This window comes from Anguilla rostrata, chromosome 13 (assembly GCF_018555375.3).
Source record: "Anguilla rostrata isolate EN2019 chromosome 13, ASM1855537v3, whole genome shotgun sequence".
Classification (NCBI taxonomy): domain Eukaryota; kingdom Metazoa; phylum Chordata; class Actinopteri; order Anguilliformes; family Anguillidae; genus Anguilla; species Anguilla rostrata.
In genome coordinates, this window is record NC_057945.1 from 41256983 (window position 1) to 41277235 (window position 20253).

The 20253-nt window shown below is 50.4% G+C and overlaps 1 long non-coding RNA gene across 1 annotated transcript in view; it reads right to left on the reverse strand.

Moving 5' to 3' along the window:
- Positions 1–14424: 14424 nt before the first annotated feature.
- LOC135238151 (uncharacterized) overlaps positions 14425–20253 on the reverse strand; it is an 18135-nt gene continuing 12306 nt past the window's right edge. Inside the window, exon 3 of the long non-coding RNA XR_010325026.1 lies at positions 14425–14684. This is a non-coding gene — a long non-coding RNA (uncharacterized LOC135238151). The remainder of the gene's footprint in view (positions 14685–20253) is intronic.

Genomic DNA, 20253 nt, shown 5'->3' on the forward strand with positions numbered 1-20253 from the left:
GGTGCCAGGTGTTATTATTTACCTGATCTACAGGAGCCAGGGGTTATTATTTACCTGATCTACAGGTGCCAGGTGTTATTATTTACCTGATCTACAGGAGCCAGGGGTTATTATTTACCTGATCTACAGGTGCCAGGTGTTATTTACCTGATCTACAGGTGCCAGGTGTTATTATTTACCTGATCTACAGGTGCCAGGTGTTATTATTTACCTGATCTACAGGTGCCAGGTGTTATTATTTACCTGATCTACAGGAGCCAGGTGTTATTATTTACCTGATCTACAGGTGCCAGGGGTTATTATTTACCTGATCTACAGGTGCCAGGTGTTATTATTTACCTGATCTACAGGAGCCAGGGGTTATTATTTACCTGATCTACAGGTGCCAGGTGTTATTATTTACCTGATCTACAGGTGCCAGGTGTTATTATTTACCTGATCTACAGGAGCCAGGTGTTATTTACCTGATCTACAGGTGCCAGGTGTTATTATTTACCTGATCTACAGGAGCCAGGTGTTATTTACCTGATCTACAGGTGCCAGGTGTTATTATTTACCTGATCTACAGGTGCCAGGTGTTATTATTTACCTGATCTACAGGAGCCAGGTGTTATTTACCTGATCTACAGGTGCCAGGTGTTATTATTTACCTGATCTACAGGAGCCAGGTGTTATTTACCTGATCTACAGGTGCCAGGGGTTATTATTTACCTGATCTGCAGGAGCCAGGTGTTATTATTTACCTGATCTGCTCTCTGATGGGCCCCATTCCCTCACTCTGTTCCCCTCATCAGTGCTGCAGGACGGGGAGGGGGGGGGGGGGGGTAATGCTGCCACCTCCTTCAGCATGGAAGAAAGGGCCTGGTGGCAACAAACACTACTGTAATAAAACAAAGTAATTTAACTAAAGAGAGGAAGGGAGAGAAAGAGAGAGAGAGAGACAGGTGGGAGCCAGAGAGAGAGAAAGACAGCAAGAGGGACGGACAGAGATAGATAGATAGAGAGAGAGGAGGAGAGAGAGACATAGTGAGAGAGGGGGGGGTGGGGAGGGCGAAGGTGCAAGACCAACAGGGTGGGTACCACTTGTTTGGGGTTTTGGTTGCATAAGGCCTGAGCGCACTGCCCTTAATCCACAGCACATCCATGGCTGCTTCCCAGCGGTGGAGAGGTACTTAAATCAAACACTCCCTAAATCGAGCTATAAAAACACAACAGCTTCCTGCTTTCCGTCCCTCAGCGTATTAGTGCTTTTAATTAAGGTAATTAGTTTCAAAGCAGTCATAATAGGATTCTTCCCCCTTCCCGACGCAGTAAATATCGCACAGTTTAATATGCATCCCCTAAACTAAACGCTGACCCAGTTTTCCTGGACTCCTCAGGACGGTTTGTGAGGACACACACCCCGGCAGGCCCTCCTCTGGAAGCCGAGAAGGAGGGAAGTTCGGCACGGAGGTGTGGAAGAGACAGAAACTGCTCGGCTCAAACAGCTACATTATTTATAAAAAACATGTAAAATTAACTCAAGGTTTGATGAAGATCGTCTAGACTGAACCTCTTAGAAAGAATCAATTAATAATTAAGCACCTATTAGTTCTTCTCCTGCTCTTTAATTAATTTTATATAAAAATCATTTTTAATTCACATATTTAATTTTGCGTAATGTACCTTTTCATTTAGCATATTCTCAGTATTAATCTGTGATAGCTGAGGTTCTGGAATATGGAAATGTGATCATAAAATTTGCAGATGGTGTGACACCTTTGTTCCAGCATGAAAGAGAGAGTAGAGGGGGGGTCCGGAGAGAGTTCACGTGTGGAGTGTGAACTTCTGCAGCTGGTGCGCACACACACACACACACACACACACACACTCACACATGCACGGACACACACACACACACACACTCGCATATAAACGGACACACACACACACACTCGCATATGCACGGACACACACACACACACAAACACACTCATATATACACAGACACAGACACACACACACCCGCACATGGAAAGCACATGCACACACATATACACACACGTGTATATATGTGCAAATACACATAACACAGACCTCCAATATGAGATACACAAAAACACGTATACATTACACACATGCAGACACACACACATGTGCATATGCCATAGTTTCATTGTCATGCACCCAAAAAATCCAACCACAAAAGCACACAAAATGCATAATGTACAACAACACTGCATGTTCAGTGTTCACAAAACCATTAATGTCCCATACAGTGACTGTGACAAGGAGTTGCAGATGATCAAAACTGTACCTAGACTATCCACAGTCTAGTGGGCCATTTGAATGAAAACACGAGACACCAGCAACCTGCGAACCAGACAAACGTGTTTTCTGTAAAGAAACAACTTTTCTGAAGCTTGAAATTCAGATTTTCTGGGAAAGCGCTTCTGGGGATTTGAAAATAAACTTCATGGAAGGTTTTTCAGACAGACGCACCAAACACAGCCTGTGTCCCCGCCCCTCTGGGATAGGACCGCACACAGCCGGCATGTCCAACCAAGCGCGTTCCCACAGGGGTTTCGGGTCTCAGGGAACCCGAGGTGCAACCTTTTTAACTTCGTTTTGGGTGTAACAGAATTTGGGTTCAGGCCTTTTAGCAGTAATTGCCTCTGCAGCGTTTGCGCTGAGGCTGCAAGGCCTTAAATTGCTGTTAAATGCCTGAAACGTGAAGAAGGAGCTCAGCCTCGAGTTTTAACACTGACCCGCCATTATGTGGAAATAAACAGATACTACCAGCCAGGCCCACGGGGTACCGCACATCAGTTTATACAGGCGAACGTAATGAGGGATATACATTGTGTGGTGTTGTGCATGCGCGTGTGTGTGTACATTGTGAGGTCAGGGTTGTGTGTGTGTATGTGTGAGTATGCGTGTGCATGTGTGTGTACATTGAGAGGTCAGGGTTAGGGTTGTGTGTGTGTGTGTGTGTGTGTGTGTGCACATTGTGAGGTCAGGGTTAGGGTTGATTGTATGTGTGTGTGAGTGTGTGTTAGTGTGCATGTGTGTGTAAATTGTGAGGTCAGGGTTAGGGTTGTGTGTGTGTGTGTGTGTGTATGTACATTGTGAGGTCAGGGTTGTGTGTGTGTGAGTATGCGTGTGCATGTGTGTGTACATTGAGAGGTCAGGGTTAGGGTTGTGTGTGTGTGTGTGTGTACATTGAGAGGTCAGGGTTGTGTGTGTGTATGTGTGAGTATGCGTGTGCATGTGTGTGTACATTGAGAGGTCAGGGTTAGGGTTGTGTGTGTGTGTGTGTGTACATTGTGAGGTCAGGGTTGTGTGTGTGTATGTGTGAGTATGCGTGTGCATGTGTGTGTACATTGAGAGGTCAGGGTTAGGGTTGTGTGTGTGTGTGTGTGTGTGTGTGTGCACATTGTGAGGTCAGGGTTAGGGTTGATTGTATGTGTGTGTGAGTGTGTGTTAGTGTGCATGTGGTGTAAATTGTGAGGTCAGGTTAGGGTTGTGTGTGTGTGTGTGTGTGTATGTACATTGTGAGGTCAGGGTTGTGTGTGTGTGAGTATGCGTGTGCATGTGTGTGTACATTGAGAGGTCAGGGTTAGGGTTGTGTGTGTGTGTGTGTGTACATTGAGAGGTCAGGGTTTGGGTTGTGTGTGTGTGTGCACATTGTGAGGTCAGAGTTAGGGTTTGATTGTATGTGTGTGTGTGTGTGCACATTGCGAGGTCAGAGTTAGGGTTGAGTGTATGTGTGTGTGTGTGTGTGCAGAGTGAATCCTCCAGGTCCCCAGAAGGCAGGTGATGGGACAGGCCCCATCCTGCCACACATCACACACTGCGATGATGTCAGACCAGCTGGAATCCTCTTAAAATTTGGAGAGGCTTTTTTTGTTTGTTTTGAACTCTTGAAGCCAGAACTGTTGTCACAGCAATGATATAAACAGTAAGAATGATGTCAGGGATGATGATGATAATGATGATGATGATGATGATGAAATATAATGAAAGAAGAAGCTTGGTAATAATAAGAAAGCAGTTTTAAACTCCCGAGCTGAGAACATTGTGAGCAGCTGATTTAGAGAAGGTTGTTCTCATGCGCGCTGGGCTGATTGGCCCAGACCAGCGTAGCGTAAATACGGACGATATCGGGCAGATCCTGGCCTCATTTCCCCCCCCCCCTCCCCACCCCCCCCACCCCTGGAGGAACGCGTGCGTCATTTAAAAGGTGTCAGGAGAGACACGGCACCTGCTGTAGGATGTGGAAGAGGAGGACTAATTACATGCCACTCGATGAGAGGGGGGGTGGAGGTGGGGGCGGGGGGGAGGAGGGAGGGGGGGGGGCAGAAGAAGCCTCGCGGGGAACAGTCACCTGGCCCCTGTCAGCTCAGCATAATTACCCCCGGGGCAGAGGCTGGGCTGCCAGACAGCTAGTCAAAACAGCGACCCAGCCCAGCCCAGCCCAACCCACCCCAGCGCGGGGCAGATAGAGGGCCCCCGCTCTCCTGCGGGACGGGGGGCTCTCCCCCCTCGGAGGCGGGCCCCTCCGCCCGATCGCAAAGGCACCTTGGCGGATAATGAGCAGCGGACGGCAGGTAGAGCCGCGAGCGCCGCGGCCATCAGGGGAATTTTCAATTAAGGGGATGCAGATTAATAAAGAGTAACTGCCACAGGAGCCCCCACAGCCCCCCCACCATCACACTCACAGGCAGCGGGGTGGGGGATGGGGGAGGAGTCCAGGGGGTGTAGAAGCCCTTCTGGGTGTGGCGATTCTGCAGTCAGATGATGATTTTGTAGGCAGGGGGACAAGGTGGGGGGGGTGGGGTGGAGGATTGTGTGTACGTGGGGGGGGGGGGGGGTCCAGGGGGGGTCGAAGCTCCTTCAGGCAGACTGACGCCTTCACTCATCCCTCACACTGTTGACTGTTCAGCATCTGCAGCTCAGAGATCCAGGGTGTCCTTGAGCCTCTTGCATCACAGTATAAAAGCGTGACATCACAGTCTAAGAGTGTGACATCACAGCCTAAGGGTCCATGTGCAAGGCAATACTAAAGTGTTTATCCAGACACTGGCCTCTGACCACATGCATTGAAATTTGTTCAATGATAGAAGGCACGGCTGGGGCAGCCAATCACAGCTCAGCTCTCTCCTCTCACAACCAATCCTCTCACAGGAAGTGCTCCCCAAATGCATCACACATTTTACTAGGCCCACACCCCTGTGGATGTTACTCAGGAGCCCGTGTTTCCCTGTTCATTAGCTGGGAAACACAGTCTGGCGTTCTCTTCCACAGCGTGGCACTAAACGGTGTTTGTTTTAAAGCTGTGATTTTTATACCTCCTCTGTAGAGCTCAGGCTGCCCCGACAACTTCCCCTCCAGCTACAGAATAAACGAAAATAACCTCCCTCATGTTAACCCTGATCTCATAAAACACCCCACAGAAAGGGTAAAGATGTCTGCTTCCTTGCTCAACACGTCCCTGACAGACAATCTCTGGCACGATTGCAAACCCTCATGCTAAATATTCAGAATAAATAAAGAAAGCTGCAGACGTCTAGCCCTGTGTAAAATGAATAGCATACAATTTAATAGCAGTAACGCATTACAATCTCAGCAATGTACTACAAAAATTCTGCAATGACTTTTTTGATTCTGAATAAATAAGCAGGCCTAAAGTTATAATACTTCTGTGATTAAATATCGAAATGTATGGCCATGCCCACTCCAACGGACAGTGAAAATACACAGTACACATTAAATATCACATTCATCACTTGTCATGTGCATAAGTGTGATACATAGCGTGCTACTGCCCAGGCTTTTCAGTGAATAATGTTCAGTACAGAAGAAAATGTTTCAGCGTCACAAACTCTTTTTCTGTGAGCGTAAGCGACGTAATGCATGATCATGTGACCTGTGTCTGAAGGGGGGGTCTCATCGCTGGGGCACCCCCCTCAGAGTGAGGCCGTTTAGCAGGGCGTGCTCCACACCCCCGTGGGGACCGGGGGGCTTATTTGCCCCAGGGCAGTGTGTGTGTGGGGGGGGGGGGGTGGCTATGGCCTCCATACTCAGCAGTCAAACAGCTGTTGATTGACAGGAGAGATGGGTTTGGTGGGAATGAACAGACACCACAGTGAGCTCTGAATGTCGTGACAGACACTACAGTGAGCTCTGGATGTCGTGACAGACACTACAGCGAGCTCTGGATGTCATGACAGATACCACAGTGAGCACTGGATGTCGTGACAGATCCCGCAGGGAGCTCTGGATGTCCTGACAGAGTTGAAGTGCGGAGCTGTTTTGCTCTGAATGCATAAGCAAATGCACACACAGCTGATCACAATCTGACAGATGAATATGAGACAGAACACAAAATCTGTTGAAAATGCTTAGGAGGGTAGAGTGAGGGGTTTGGGGGGGGGGGGTGAGTCCAGTTAAACTATCTTCATTTCCAATTACCAATCGACTATTTCCACCAAAACCTTAAATCATGGTAAATACTAATCACATTTCAGTACACACCCATTAGCACCCTTTATATATAAAATACAACCAAGAAATAATACAGACATACAGCATGTTATATCACTGGAAACTGTATCTTTGGAGTCATAACTGGCACTGACTGGGTCATGTGATCAGTAGAGTAATAACTGGCATTGACAGGGTCATGTGATCAGTAGAGTAATAACTGGCACTGACTGGGTCATGTGATCAGTAGAGTAATAACTGGCATTGACTGGGTCATGTGATCAGTAGAGTCATAACTGGCACTGACTGGGTCATGTGATCAGTAGAGTCATAACTGGCATTGACTGGGCCATGTGATCAGTAGAGTATACTGGCATTGACTGTCTGACAGTAGAGTCATAGCTGGCACTGACTGGGTCATGTGATCAGTAGAGTCATAACTGGCACTGACTGGGTCATGTGATCAGTAGAGTCATAACTGGCACTGACTGGGTCATGTGATCAGTAGAGTCATAACTGGCACTGACTGGGTCATGTGATGAGCAGCACATTGCGGTATTGTTCTGTCTTTGTAATGATTGTTGCTTTATTGGGTCTGACTCTGTGTTTGCAGAAACACGCTGAACACACACGACAGCCTCAGAGGATGAAGCCTCAGCCTCAAACCTGCAGAGCAGCCGTCTGCAACTGAGCAAGTCCTGTCCTGACTCAGCTTAGAGAAACAAACAACCCGCCAGTCACAGGCCTGTGCTCATACACGTGCATGAGGAAACACGGCCTTTCGCTCTCACACTCTCACACACACACACACACACACACTCATACATGCACACATACGCACACACACACTCTCACACACACTCGCACACACTCATACATGCACACATACGCACACACACACACTCATACACACACACACACTCTCACACATTCATACATGCACACATACGCACACACACACTCTCACACATGCACACATACGCACACACACACTCTCACACACGCACACACACACTCACACATGCACACATACGCACACACACTCTCTCACACACACACACACACACACACACTCATACATGCACACATACGCACGCACACGCACTCACATACTCTCACACACACTCACACACACACTCACACACACACTCATACATGCACACATACGCACACACACACTCTCACACACACACACACACACTCACACATGCACACATACGCACACACACACTCTCACACACACTCGCACACACACACACACAGACACAGAGACACACACACACGCAGACAAAGCACACACAATCCCCAGCCAAAGAGCAGGACCAGCTTTATGAGAGAAAGGGAGAATAAATGTATGACACTGTGACATTCAGGATGAAAACCTTCAACAGAAAGAAAGAGGACAGAGATAGACAGAGAGAGAGGCACACACACACATGCACACTCACGTACAAACGCATACTCATGCACGTGCACACACAAATATGCACACACATACACAAAAATCACACACACCATCACACACATGCAGACACACACTCACATGTGTACTTAGGCATGCACATGCATACACACACACAAACATGCACACGCACAAATGCACGCACAAACATGCACATGCATACACACACACACAAACAAGCACACGCACAAATGCACGCACGCACACATACGCATACACATGCATGCATGTGCACACACACACACACACGCATGCACATACACACAGACACAAACAAGGACATGCATGTACACACACATGCATGCATGCACATACACACAAAAATGCACACACACACGTGCGCACACAAGCACACACATACACACACACACACATGCGCACACACGCACACATGCATGCATGCACACACACACACGCACACACACACACACACAGGCTGTCTATGAGATCCCATTAAGGCGAGCGTCATCAATCTAACTAAGAGTAGGGGAGCACTGTAACACCATTAGCTGGAGCAGCTGGAGGGATCGTTTGTAAGCGATTCATTATAATTTGTGGCTTTTTAATTTTAAAGTCTCTGTTTCTTGTTAGGCGCACTAAGGCTTAAACATCAGCTGAAGAACACAGTCCCTCCTGATCCAGATGCCGTAAGCACAGACACAGGTCTGAAAGCCATAGAGAGAGACACAGGTCTGAAAGCCTGGTTCTGATTGGGCCGTATTGACAGACACAGGTCTGAAAGCCTGGCTCTGATTGGCTCATACAGAGAGACACAGGTCTGAGCATGTGTGTGTGTGTGTGTGTGTGTGTGTGTGTGTGTGTGTGTGTGTGTGTGTGTGTATGTGTGTGTGTGTGTGTGTGTGTATGTGCGTGTGTGTGTGAACGCATGTGAGGGCGTGGTGTACATTATGTGTGCGTGTGTGTAATTGTGTGTGTATGTGTGTGCGAGTGTACAGTACATATGTATATGTGTATGTGTGTATGTGTGTGTGTGTACAGAAGTGTGAGTGTGTATGTGTGTGTGAACACATGTGAGTGTGTGGCGTACGGTATGTGTGTGTGTGTGTGTGTGTGTGTGTGTGTGTGTGTGTGTGTGTGTGTGTGTGTGTGAATGCGTGAGTGAATAGGTGCGTAAGTAAATATGTGTGTATAAACCTGCTAAACGCAAACATTTCGATCTGTGTGCCTGATGAGCTGCCCCCGGTGCAGACCGCAGTGCACATCCATTCGGCTGCAAGTCACAGTGTCATTTACACAGAACACGTTGGCATTAATTTGACTTTGATCTGCTCAGAAGGTGCTGAGGGGATTTCAACATTGTCACTGTAATCAGAGAGCTATAGAAATCTGTCAGTGACAAGAAACCTGAGCAACTCTGACACCCCCACCGCCTGTAAATCAAGGAGACGGGATTTAAGAAACCGGGAACAGATTCAAAAAAAAAAAGGAAAAAGAAAAGAAGAAACAGAACAAGAGGAATAAAAAGGAGAAGAAAGAAAGAAGAAAGGAAAGTAAATCAATCCGCCTTCAACGAGCTCTTAATTATATATTCCAGATCATCCTCCATCATTGTTAGTGTTTAATTAATTTATAATACTGAAACAAATTACCTTTGCATGGTTGAAAATGACACCTAAATGTACCGTAGCAGTTTAGTGTTTAGTGATTAAATATTCCCCCGGATTCTGAATGTTTGATGGAACAGCAGCTTCCTGCTAAACTCCAGTAATGTTATTAACTTAGCAATAACACTCACTTATTTCCCTCTGTACATATTTGCCGATAACAAGTAAGCAGGTGCGTGACTCTGGATCTGTGGCAATGAATTATGGGACAGAACTGACGTGTGATGCTTTTCTGAGCGTGAACCTCCGGCTTTGACTAAAGAGCTGCAGGAGAAAAAAGCACAGCACAGGTGTGCGCAGGTAAACTGACCTGTACAGCACAGGTCAACACAAATACACTGACCAGTTGCTGCTGAATTGTAAAGCACTTTGAGCAGCATTCTGTGCATGAAAGGTGCTATATAAATAAAGTTCATTCATTCAGTACAGCACAGGTGAACACAGGTACACTGACCTGTACTGAAATTAAGTGACCTGTATTTCTGATCTGTAATTCATTATAGCATATAATCATGATAAATGATACAATAACAGTACAACTCTAAAAATACATTTTTTTAAAAAAAAGCTTATTTAAAGTGCACAGCACAAACTGTAAGTACAATACATTACTGATCTCTGTAAGGAGATGAGAAAAATAAAAAAAGATCCTTAAATGAAAGAGCCTGATTAACTTTAAAGCATTCGGTGAAATGCCGCTGAGATACAGAAATGCTGGGGGGAGGCAGGTATCACTCTCCTCTTTTATATATTTTTACCTCACAGATTATAATAATAATAAGAGGAGTTAGACGGGCCTCGCCGGCCCGATGCTCGGCCTGCTCGCCTGTGAGGCTTTGCAGGAGAAGAGAAAGGCGACACCTTAAAAATAAGTTATGAGCCCGTCCCCATTGTCTGGGGCTTTGTGTTCCTTTCAGAGAGAGAGGGGTCTCAGAGGGCCTTCATCCCAGGGAGCCAGCTCAGGTGTTCCCCCATTCAGCCTGGCTAAATGCTCAGGTATTCCCCCATTCAGCCTGGCTAAATGCAGACTGAGGCTCACGTTCAGCATAAACGGGCTCCTGGATCACCTATCAGGGAACAGCTCTCCTTCAAAAACCCCATCCTGGAGCACCAATCAGAGAACAGCTCTCCTTCACAAACCCCATCCTGGAGCACCAATCAGTGAACAGCTCTCCTTCACAAACCCCATCCTGGAGCACCAATCAGAGAACAGCCTCCTTCACAAACCCCATCCTGGAGCACAATCAGAACACAGCTCCCCCTTCAAAACCCCATCCTGGGCAACCAATCATGGGAACAAGCTCTCTTCACAACCCCATCCTGTGGCACCAATCAGTGACAGCTCTCCTTCACAAACCCCATCCGGAGCACCAATCGAGAACAGTCTCCTTCACAACCCCATCCTGAGCACCAATCCGAGACAGCTCTCCTTCACAACCCCATCCTGAGCACCAATCAGAGAACTGCTCTCCTTCACAACCCCATCCTGGAGCACCACTCAGAGACAGCCTCCCTTCACAAACCCCATCCTGGAGCACCAATCAGAGAACAGCTCTCCTTCACAAACCCCATCCTGGAGCACCAATCAGAGAACAGCTCTCCTTCACAAACCCCATCCTGGAGCACCAATCAGAGAACAGCTCTCCTTCACAAACCCCATCCTGGAGCACCAATCAGAGAACAGCTCTCCTTCACAAACCCCATCCCGTCACTGCTGAATTCCTTCTACTCGGGAGTTGGTCTGAACTCGGCTTTTTACCCACGTGCCCCGACACCGCTCTGAGAACGTAACGCACGCCACGGGAAAGAAACCCGTTTAAAATGATCGGTGCGAGCCCGGCTGGTGGGTGGAGACTTCCGGAACCACAGCCCCCCCACATCTGTCAAGTGAGTTTAGGTCCCAGTTCATTCTCCCATCGTTGTTGTTTTTCTTTCGCTGATAATGGCTATGATTTGAAGGCGGACTTGAGGAACACAATAGCGCATTGGGATCATGTCGCGGCTCAGCACAGGCCTGTTTGTGTGTGCGTTCCCCGAGCGTTCCCCGAGCGTTCCCCGTGCGTTCCCCGTGCGTTCCCCGAGCGTTCCCCGTGCGTTCCCCGAGCGTTCCCCGTGCGTTCCCCGAGCGTTCCCCGTGCGTTCCCCGTGCGTTCCCCGAGCGTTCCCCGTGCGTTCCCCGTGCGTTCCCCGTGCGTTCCCCGAGCGTTCCCCGAGCGTTCCCCGTGCGTTCGTTCCCCGTGCGTTCCCCGAGCGTTCCCCGTGCGTTCCCCGAGCGTTCCCCGTGCGTTCCCCGTGCGTTCCCCGAGCGTTCCCCGAGCGTTCCCCGTGCGTTCCCCGAGCGTTCCCCGTGCGTTCCCCGAGCGTTTCCCGAGCGTTCCCCGAGCGTTCCCCTTGCGTTCGTTCCCCGAGCGTTCCCCGTGCGTTCCCCGAGCGTTCCCCGAGCGTTTCCCGAGCGTTCCCCGTGCGTTCCCCGAGCGTTCCCCGTGCGTTCCCCGTGCGTTCCCCGAGCGTTCCCCGAGCGTTCCCCGTGCGTTCCCCCAGCGTTCCCCGAGCGTTCCCCGTGCGTTCCCCGAGCGTTCCCCGTGTGCTACGCGGGCTGTTTGTTTCGGGGGCAGATTAAGGCAGCAGGAGGAAAAACGCGTCTTTCACACAGGAAATTAGAATATGAAACGGAGCGGTGCTCCGCGGCCGGGTGACAGCCGCTTACGCGGCGAGGCGGGCATTGTCACCGTCGCTCATAACAACGCGCCGTAACCGCGGTAATAGACTAATAAACAGGAACATGAACACAACATCCAGCTTTGTGGCTGGGGAGAAAAAAAGCCAGCGAAAAAAAGAAAAGAAAAAAAAAGAAATGTATAAACTGTCAACACTTGTCAGAGAAATTGGCCTCAAATTAAGCAAAACATGTGCAGCGGTACAGAGAAGCTGGGAAACAGTCTTTTATCACTTCCACAAACAATGGGCAGCCTGACAGTGCTTAGGCAGATAACACGCCACCCTCTTTATTTACATTTTTATTCCCCTCTAATTCCACCGCCTTCTTCTCCGGGACTTTAGCGTCACCGATAACTGCGCTCTTTCAAGTGTTTAACATCATGCAAAATAACCCGGCTTTCTTCCTCCCCGCCCGTCCCCCCCCCCCGCCCCCCCGCCCCCCCGCCCCCCCCCTCCTCGGCTTCTCTTTACGGCGCTAAGTGGCTACAAAGCCCCCGCTCGCCCGCGCGCGGTTTTCAGATGATGGGCATTGTCGTTATCGTCGCCGGTGTTTATTATTATTTTTCGCCTCTGACACCGCCGCGGGGAATTGGCGGGGAAATGAAATAACCCGCCTCTGATGGATGCCTCCCGATCGGGCGCCTGAATGAACGGCTGATTTAGCCACGCTGGTGGGAAGATTATTTACAAACAAGGGCCATTACATGCAGCTTTTCAATCGCGGGGCAGCCGCGGAATCCCCCCCCCCCCTCCCCACGTTCCCCTGCCGGGGCGGGGAGTCCCGGGCGAGGTCGTCAAGGCATTTTATTATTATATTTTAAAGGTCTTCAGCCCAGGAGCTGTGGATTTACTGCTGGTGACAGTGGATTAGTGCAGCAGAATCAGAGCAGGACCTTCGTCTTTGTACTCGGGCGATACGGGGGCTTGTGCAGAAGGAGCCCCATCTCTGCAGGAGCCAGTCGGGTGCATACTAATCACCGTGCCCGCCGTCAGCCCCCCGCACGCCCCCTGCATGCCAACATCGCCGTGGCGTCCGGCTGCGCGTCGCGTGGCGAAGACGCGGTTCGTCTTCCTGGGAAATCCCCCGGCTCTAGGTCAGCAGGTCCGGTCACTGGGTCCGGCTACGCGCGGTAACTCAGAGAGTGTGAAACTGCAGTCAGGATTAAAGAGGACGGTGCGGGACGGAGCTAATCCCCGACACTAGGCCTCGCCCTGAGATTTCAGCTTGCGTGCTTCTCTCTCTGCGCCACGACGCTTCGGCCATCAGGTCGGGGTGGAATCCAGATAGACGCAGAACCGTCCCGTCCAGCGGGAACCTTTCAACTGGACCTCCACACAAACCAAAAGCTCTGGACCTCCACACAAACCAAAAGCTCTGGACCTCCACACAAACCAAAAGCTCTGCACCTCCACACAAACCAAAAGCTCTGCACCTCCACACAAACCAAAAGCTCTGGAGCTCCACACAAACCAAAGGCTCTGGACCTGCACACAAACCAAAGGCTCTCACGTGGGTTTAGAACGAAGGATCTTTTGTGCCTTAGTTCAGAGTCAATAACAATGGCCACCAACTGATTCAGGTTGGTTCTGCATCAGGCTCTGAGCCACTACAGATGAACATGTAAAAGTAACTGTGTGAGGTGCCTTAAATCCAGCGTGTGGATTATATTATCCACAAAGTTTGGATCTTTGTACGGTAATACACAGGAAGCAGTGCTGCTCTTATCAACCCCCCCCCTCCCCCCCCCCACGACTCACGGATTAAGCTGACACTTAAGTCCTAGCAGGCAATACACAACTTTCCACAATGCGCAGGCGTTTTAACAAAAATGCTAAAATAAAGTTCACCTGAAGACTTAAATCCTTCTATCTAGGCAGAAATAAATACATTCCTCCATTGAAATGGATTTCCATTAATAACTATAGGCCGTACGCTTTCGCGAAAAGGATAATATTGTGAGGATCTCCCGCAGATAGTCACTGAGGAGAAATACGAGAGAAAGCTTCCTGAACGGGGGTCCGGGGGGGGGGGGGGCAGCCAGGTAAACTTTGATGGAAGCAGAACAGCCGTTTTTATGGATGGTGCAGCATGGTCTTATGGTGCGAATGTAGGCGTACGCTAGTGGGTGGTGGGGGGGGGGGGGTGGAGTGAGTGTTTGTTTGGTGTGGCTGATACATTCTTTTTAACGTTATCTTAAAACCGTAATCTCTCGCCTAAATTAATGGACCAATGGCAGCGGCAGATGAGAGGGAGCGCGGCTGCAGCCCACGGGCCGGACGGCAGCCTCAGTAATACCGTTTCGCTCGTTGACTCTCTCAGCATCGCCCCCCTCCATCTCCCCCCTGGGCTGGAACCCAGAACCCTCCTCTCCCAGGTCCGCTCCTTCGCTGGAACAGATGGAGGCCGCCGCCAACTGCACACGGTAAACAAAGCCATTACACTCTCACACGATTAGGCACAGGAGGACGGTTAACCGAGCGCTCATCTTCATTCCAAAAAAAATTTATTTGTTAGCCAAGCCACTGCTGATTGACTTTGAGGTTCGTAGGATGGCTCTCTGCGTATTAAAACTAGTTAAAATTAATATCTTTTATTTGTCTGTCTCCAATACACGGTCCACACATATTCAGATGACTTTTGATATTTATTTTTTTCGTGCTTTACTTAATAAAGCATAGCTTTCATTTAATTTTAGTTTATTTAATGCCTTTAATGCATAACGTGTCCTCGTGAAATTGTTTCCAAAATAAATCAATTTCATAATTACACATATTTCAAGAGTTTTCACAACCACGGATATGACTGACAGTGGCTTGGAAAACCATGCCGACCTACAGGAATGCTAATTATGTTCAAACGGTTTTTTTAAAACTTTTTTATTTTTGACAGAACTGTATTCCTGTGACCTCAGTGTCATCACCACACATCTCTCCAACACCCTCTCCCCAAGTCTCTCTTGCCCTTCTTTCTTTTTTTGTCATTGGAGAATCAATTATGATCATCTTTATTCATCTTTATCTCCGGTATCAGGAGACCATGCATAGTTGACTTCCTGCTCATCCACACCTAATGAGGACATGTTGAGCGCTTCTATACATACATGCAAATTCAATATTCTGTCCAGGTTTACATTTGCCCCAAAGCCCCCCACTGTTATTGGCCAGGATTCTATTAAACCCTGTTTAATATTAATGCCCCGCTGACAGTCTCTATCGAGAGGACGGGCAGTCCATTGAGATGTTCCGTTTGAAGGGCCCAGCGATGGCAATATGCTCGCCGTTTCTCCAAATTGTTTTGATGGCGTTTCCCGCAGGGAGTCTTTACAGCCATCCCTAAAAGCACTGATAGAACATGGAGGCTGTCTTCTGTGGAGACAATATGATTCTGAACATGGAGAGCACAATGCACCCACCCACCCCCTCCCCCAGGGTCTCAGGCTGACATTGGAGATGGGGGAGGGGGGTGCAGTGTGTTGGAGATGGGGGGGGGAGGTGCAGTGTGTTGGAGATGGGGGTGCGGGTGGGGATGGGGGGAGCTGATCTGATCTGTTTCTGACAGCTGGTCACAGCCTTCCTGAAGCAGTTGGACTGTCATACACATCATACACACACAGACACATGAAAAAACACGTATTTACACGCATACATACATATATAAACACATGCGCTACATGCACTGCGTGACACACTGACGTATGCAAATGTGAACCTGCATGCAACTGCATGTGTGTGTGTATGCTCTGTGTGTGTACCAGTGTGTATGTATGAGTTTGAGCTTGTGTGAGCGTGTGTGTGTGTGTGTGAGCGTGCATGCGTGTGTGTGTGTGTGTGTGTGTGTGTGTGTGTGTGTGTGTGTGTGTGTGGGTGTGTGTGTGTGTGTGTGTGTGTGTGTGTGTGTGTGTGTGTGTGTGTGTGTGTGTGTGTGTGTGTGTGAGCGTGTGTGTGTGTGTGTGTGAGCGTGTGTGTGTATGTGTGTGTGTGCGCGTGCATGTGTTCCTTATCCTGGCAGGATTATTAGATCCTGGTGTTGAGATGAATACAGACGGGCAGGTATGTCAGCTGTTACTCACCAGCAAATACAGCCTGGGGGGGTGGGGGGGTGGGGGGGGGCAGATCTTCTCTGTTGTCTAAGTGATGCTTCAAAGACACAAGGCTGCTTGGGCTGAAGGCAGTTCCTGGTGCTTTGGCCTGCCCAGAATTACCCAGTTCTGTGTGTTTTAATACCATAATGCAATAAATGTGATGTTTTAGCAAAGTTACAAAGGAAGTACCTCCTGGCCCTTTAAGCAGGGCTCTTCTGCCCCCCCCCCCCACCCCCCCCACCCCTCTCCCCCATCTCACCCCCACTGGGGGCTTTCCTAGGGCCTCTCCACTGCCCCACTGCTAATGAAAACGCATCATTTCCTCTTTGAAACATTAATCAATCGCCAAACTTTACTCGATTCAAGAGTATGACTCCCACCATTATTATGACTTTCCTCTACTTTTCATTATTTCTTGTTCTAACATAAAAAAGTTTAATATATAATAAAAAAGGTTCTTATTTTAGGACACACATAAGAACATAACACTTTCATCTGCTATTATAAAGTGATAATTAATCTCATCCTTTCTCAAGTCCCTTCAAACACGAACTGGTCTCGGGGACGGAGTCTGGGTTCGGTGGTGTCCCCCACACAACGCCCGCCCCCCAGCCAGCCCCCCCCACGCAGCCCCGCCCCCCAGCCCCCCCAGCCCCTGCCCCCGCCAGCCCCCCGCCACAGGAGCCGTCTGAACCCCTCACTCGCAAAAACCATTCAGCGGTTTGAGAAAAGATCAATACCTGCGGAAAACCGCTAACCTGCTGGCTAATGATTAACGGGACGGCGGCGCTGGCGCACTCACTTACAGTACTACAGCGGCGCTAGCGCCCTCACTTACAGTACTACAGCGGCGCTAGCGCACTCACTTACAGTACTACAGCGGCGCTAGCGCACTCCCTTACAGTACTACAGCGGCGCTAGCGCACTCACTTACAGTACTACAGCGGCGCTAGCGCACTCCCTTACAGTACTACAGCGGCGCTAGCGCCCTCACTTACAGTACTACAGCGGCGCTGGCGCACTCACTTACAGTACTACAGCGGCGCTAGCGCACTCCCTTACAGTACTACAGCGGCGCTAGCGCACTCACTTACAGTACTACAGCGGCGCTAGCGCCCTCACAGTACTACAGCGGCGCTAGCGCACTCACTTACAGTACTACAGCGGCGCTAGCGCACTCACTTACAGTACTACAGCGGCGCTAGCGCAGTCACTTACAGTACTACAGCGGCGCTAGCGCACTCACTTACAGTACTACAGCGGCGCTAGCGCAATCACTTACAGTACTACAGCGGCGCTAGCGCACTCACTTACAGTACTACAGCGGCGCTAGCGCACTCACTTACAGTACTACAGCGGCGCTAGCGCAATCACTTACAGTACTACAGCGGCGCTAGCGCAATCACAGTACTACAGCGGCGCTGGCGCACTCACTTACAGTACTACAGCGGCGCTAGCGCACTCACTTACAGTACTACAGCGGCGCTAGCGCACTCACTTACAGTACTACAGCGGCGCTAGCGCACTCACTTACAGTACTACAGCGCCGCTAGCGCACTCACTTACAGTACTACAGCGGGGGGGCAGGGGGACTCCTCACTTACAGTACTACAGCGGGATGGGGGGGAGGGATGAGAGCCCTACGTTAGGGGGCAGGAGGACTCCTCACTTACAGTACTACAGCAGGGTGGGGGGGGGTTATGGGGCAGGGGCGTTTGGGCTACCTGTGGATTACCTTTCACACGCCCCTCACAGACGGCCTCGGGTCTCCACGCAGGAAACCTCTCCAGGGAGAGGAAGTGCACGTTTACACACTACAGAAAAACCACAAAGGCTCTTGGGAGAAAAACAAAGGTACAGTGGAGGGGGCGCCCGTCTGACTCAGGACACCGGCTCAGTTCGCCTGGCGCACGAACTCGAGAGCGTTCCTCGAAGGCAGCGCTGTGGAATGACCACACGCTAAAAAAACACACAAGAATGACTTCAAAAAGGCCTCATTGTGAAAATGTCCCAGGGTGCAATGCTGCGCGTCCCTTTGAGTATCAGCCGGGACGCAGGTGATCCTCCAGCAGCTCGAGTCACATGGCCAGCAGCTAGAAATCAATACTGCGCGTGTAACACTATCCACAGGAGCAGAGAAGAAAGAACCCTGTCCCTGAACTTTTCTGTCCATCCTTTTTTTTTGGGGGGTGGGGGTGATGTAGGGTCCGATGTTTACTAAAATGAACACAATTTTTAAGCAACAGCAGGAAGGAAAACAGGCTAAACGGAGCGCGAGGGCTGGGGGGCTGGGGCTGGAGCTGGGGGGCTGGGGGGCTGGGGTGCCGGGGGGCTGGGGGGCTGGGGCTGGAGCTGGGGGGCTGGGGGGCTGGGGGGCTGGAGGGCTGGGGGGCTGGGGGGCTGGGGCTGGGGCTGGGGCTGCCTCTCTGTCTCGCTCTCACTCGCTCTGGAAGTCTGCTCACATGAGCCAATTTCACCCAAACTTTTAAACGGGAGACGCGCTCATGCCTCCCCCACCCGGCTCCGCTCGTTATCCAGGCAGCAGGTGCAGCGCTAATGAAGTTAATGAGTCAGCGTCAGACCGCCACATTCCCCGCGCCGTGTTTACCCTCCCAGCCTGTCACATCCAACTCATCAGCACCGCACAACACTGCCGTCACTCCCAAACAACCGCACATTCCTCTCTGGATGAAACATCGGTGGAACCACATCTGAAGTTCTTTCCTTTTGCTCTGCACTCGTTGAGGTGAACAAAAAAAAGAGAATTAAAGTGAAAGTGTGTGAAACTGGAGCAGCACAAACGGAGGCGCTTTCTGCACCCGCAGAGCCCCCGCTGTGCTCCCCTAAATCACAGGACGCCGCCCCTTTGAGCGGTGAGCCCGGCGCGCGCGCCTCCCTCTCTAATCTGCGCCCGGCGAGCCGCCTCCGCCGCGGCTTTGAGCGAAGCGGTGCATTGTGGGAAACGCGGTTTGAAGGAGGGAGGAAAGCCGCGCGGAATCACACGGGGTCGGGGGCGTGCTGATGAAACAGAGAGGCAAGCAGGACGGGCGCCACGGTTACCGGGCGCCGCGGTTACAGGACGGGCGCCACGGTTACAGGAGGATCAGCTCCTCTCTCTCTCTCTCTGTCTCTCTCTCCCTCTCTCTCTCTCTCTCTCTCTCTCTCTCTCTCTCTGCTCACTGCCGTACTCTACCACAGCTACGGGCTGGCCCACATGGAGGATCAGCTCCTCTCTCTCTGCTCACCGCCGTCCTTTTGGATCTGATGTTGGACGTCAGGTGTCCACACAGTTTTGTCCATGTAGTGTACAGCATCACTGCACCCACTACATCACAGCCTCTCTGCCTGACTCACTGGAGCCTCAGCAGTGAGGAGACAGCAATGTGGGAAGAGTAGGAAAGCACAGAGGACTCCATGCTGAGTGGATTTGGCAAGGCCTGCACTTGTGTACATAACCCCCCCCACATTTCCACACTGGCAACCCAATGGCAGGTGCCCTGTGATATACTGGGGGAGGGGGGGGGGGTGCATCCCTCACGTGGAGACTTCAGTGAGGGGGGAGAGACTGGTTGCTCCACTCTCCCTCGCCGTTCGCGAGTTCGTCTATCAGCGAAATAAAATTAAAGATGAATGAGCTCGGACGGAGGCTGTTTTAATTTCAGATTCTGGGCTCTGCCCCGTCTGGAGGGGTTGACAGCTGCCGGGGAACAGTCACCTGCCCTTTTAAGACGGTGCGGTGGGTTTCAGCGGGCCGCTCTGAAATAGCCCACGTCCCCTGTGCATAAGCCTGCCCGGGTCTGGGGCGCGCTGCTGATTCTCTTTGTCCTTCTCACAAGCTCACACTCAATTGCTTTTTATCACATTTCATCAGTTCCCATTTCTGCAACTTCTTTCCGTCAGT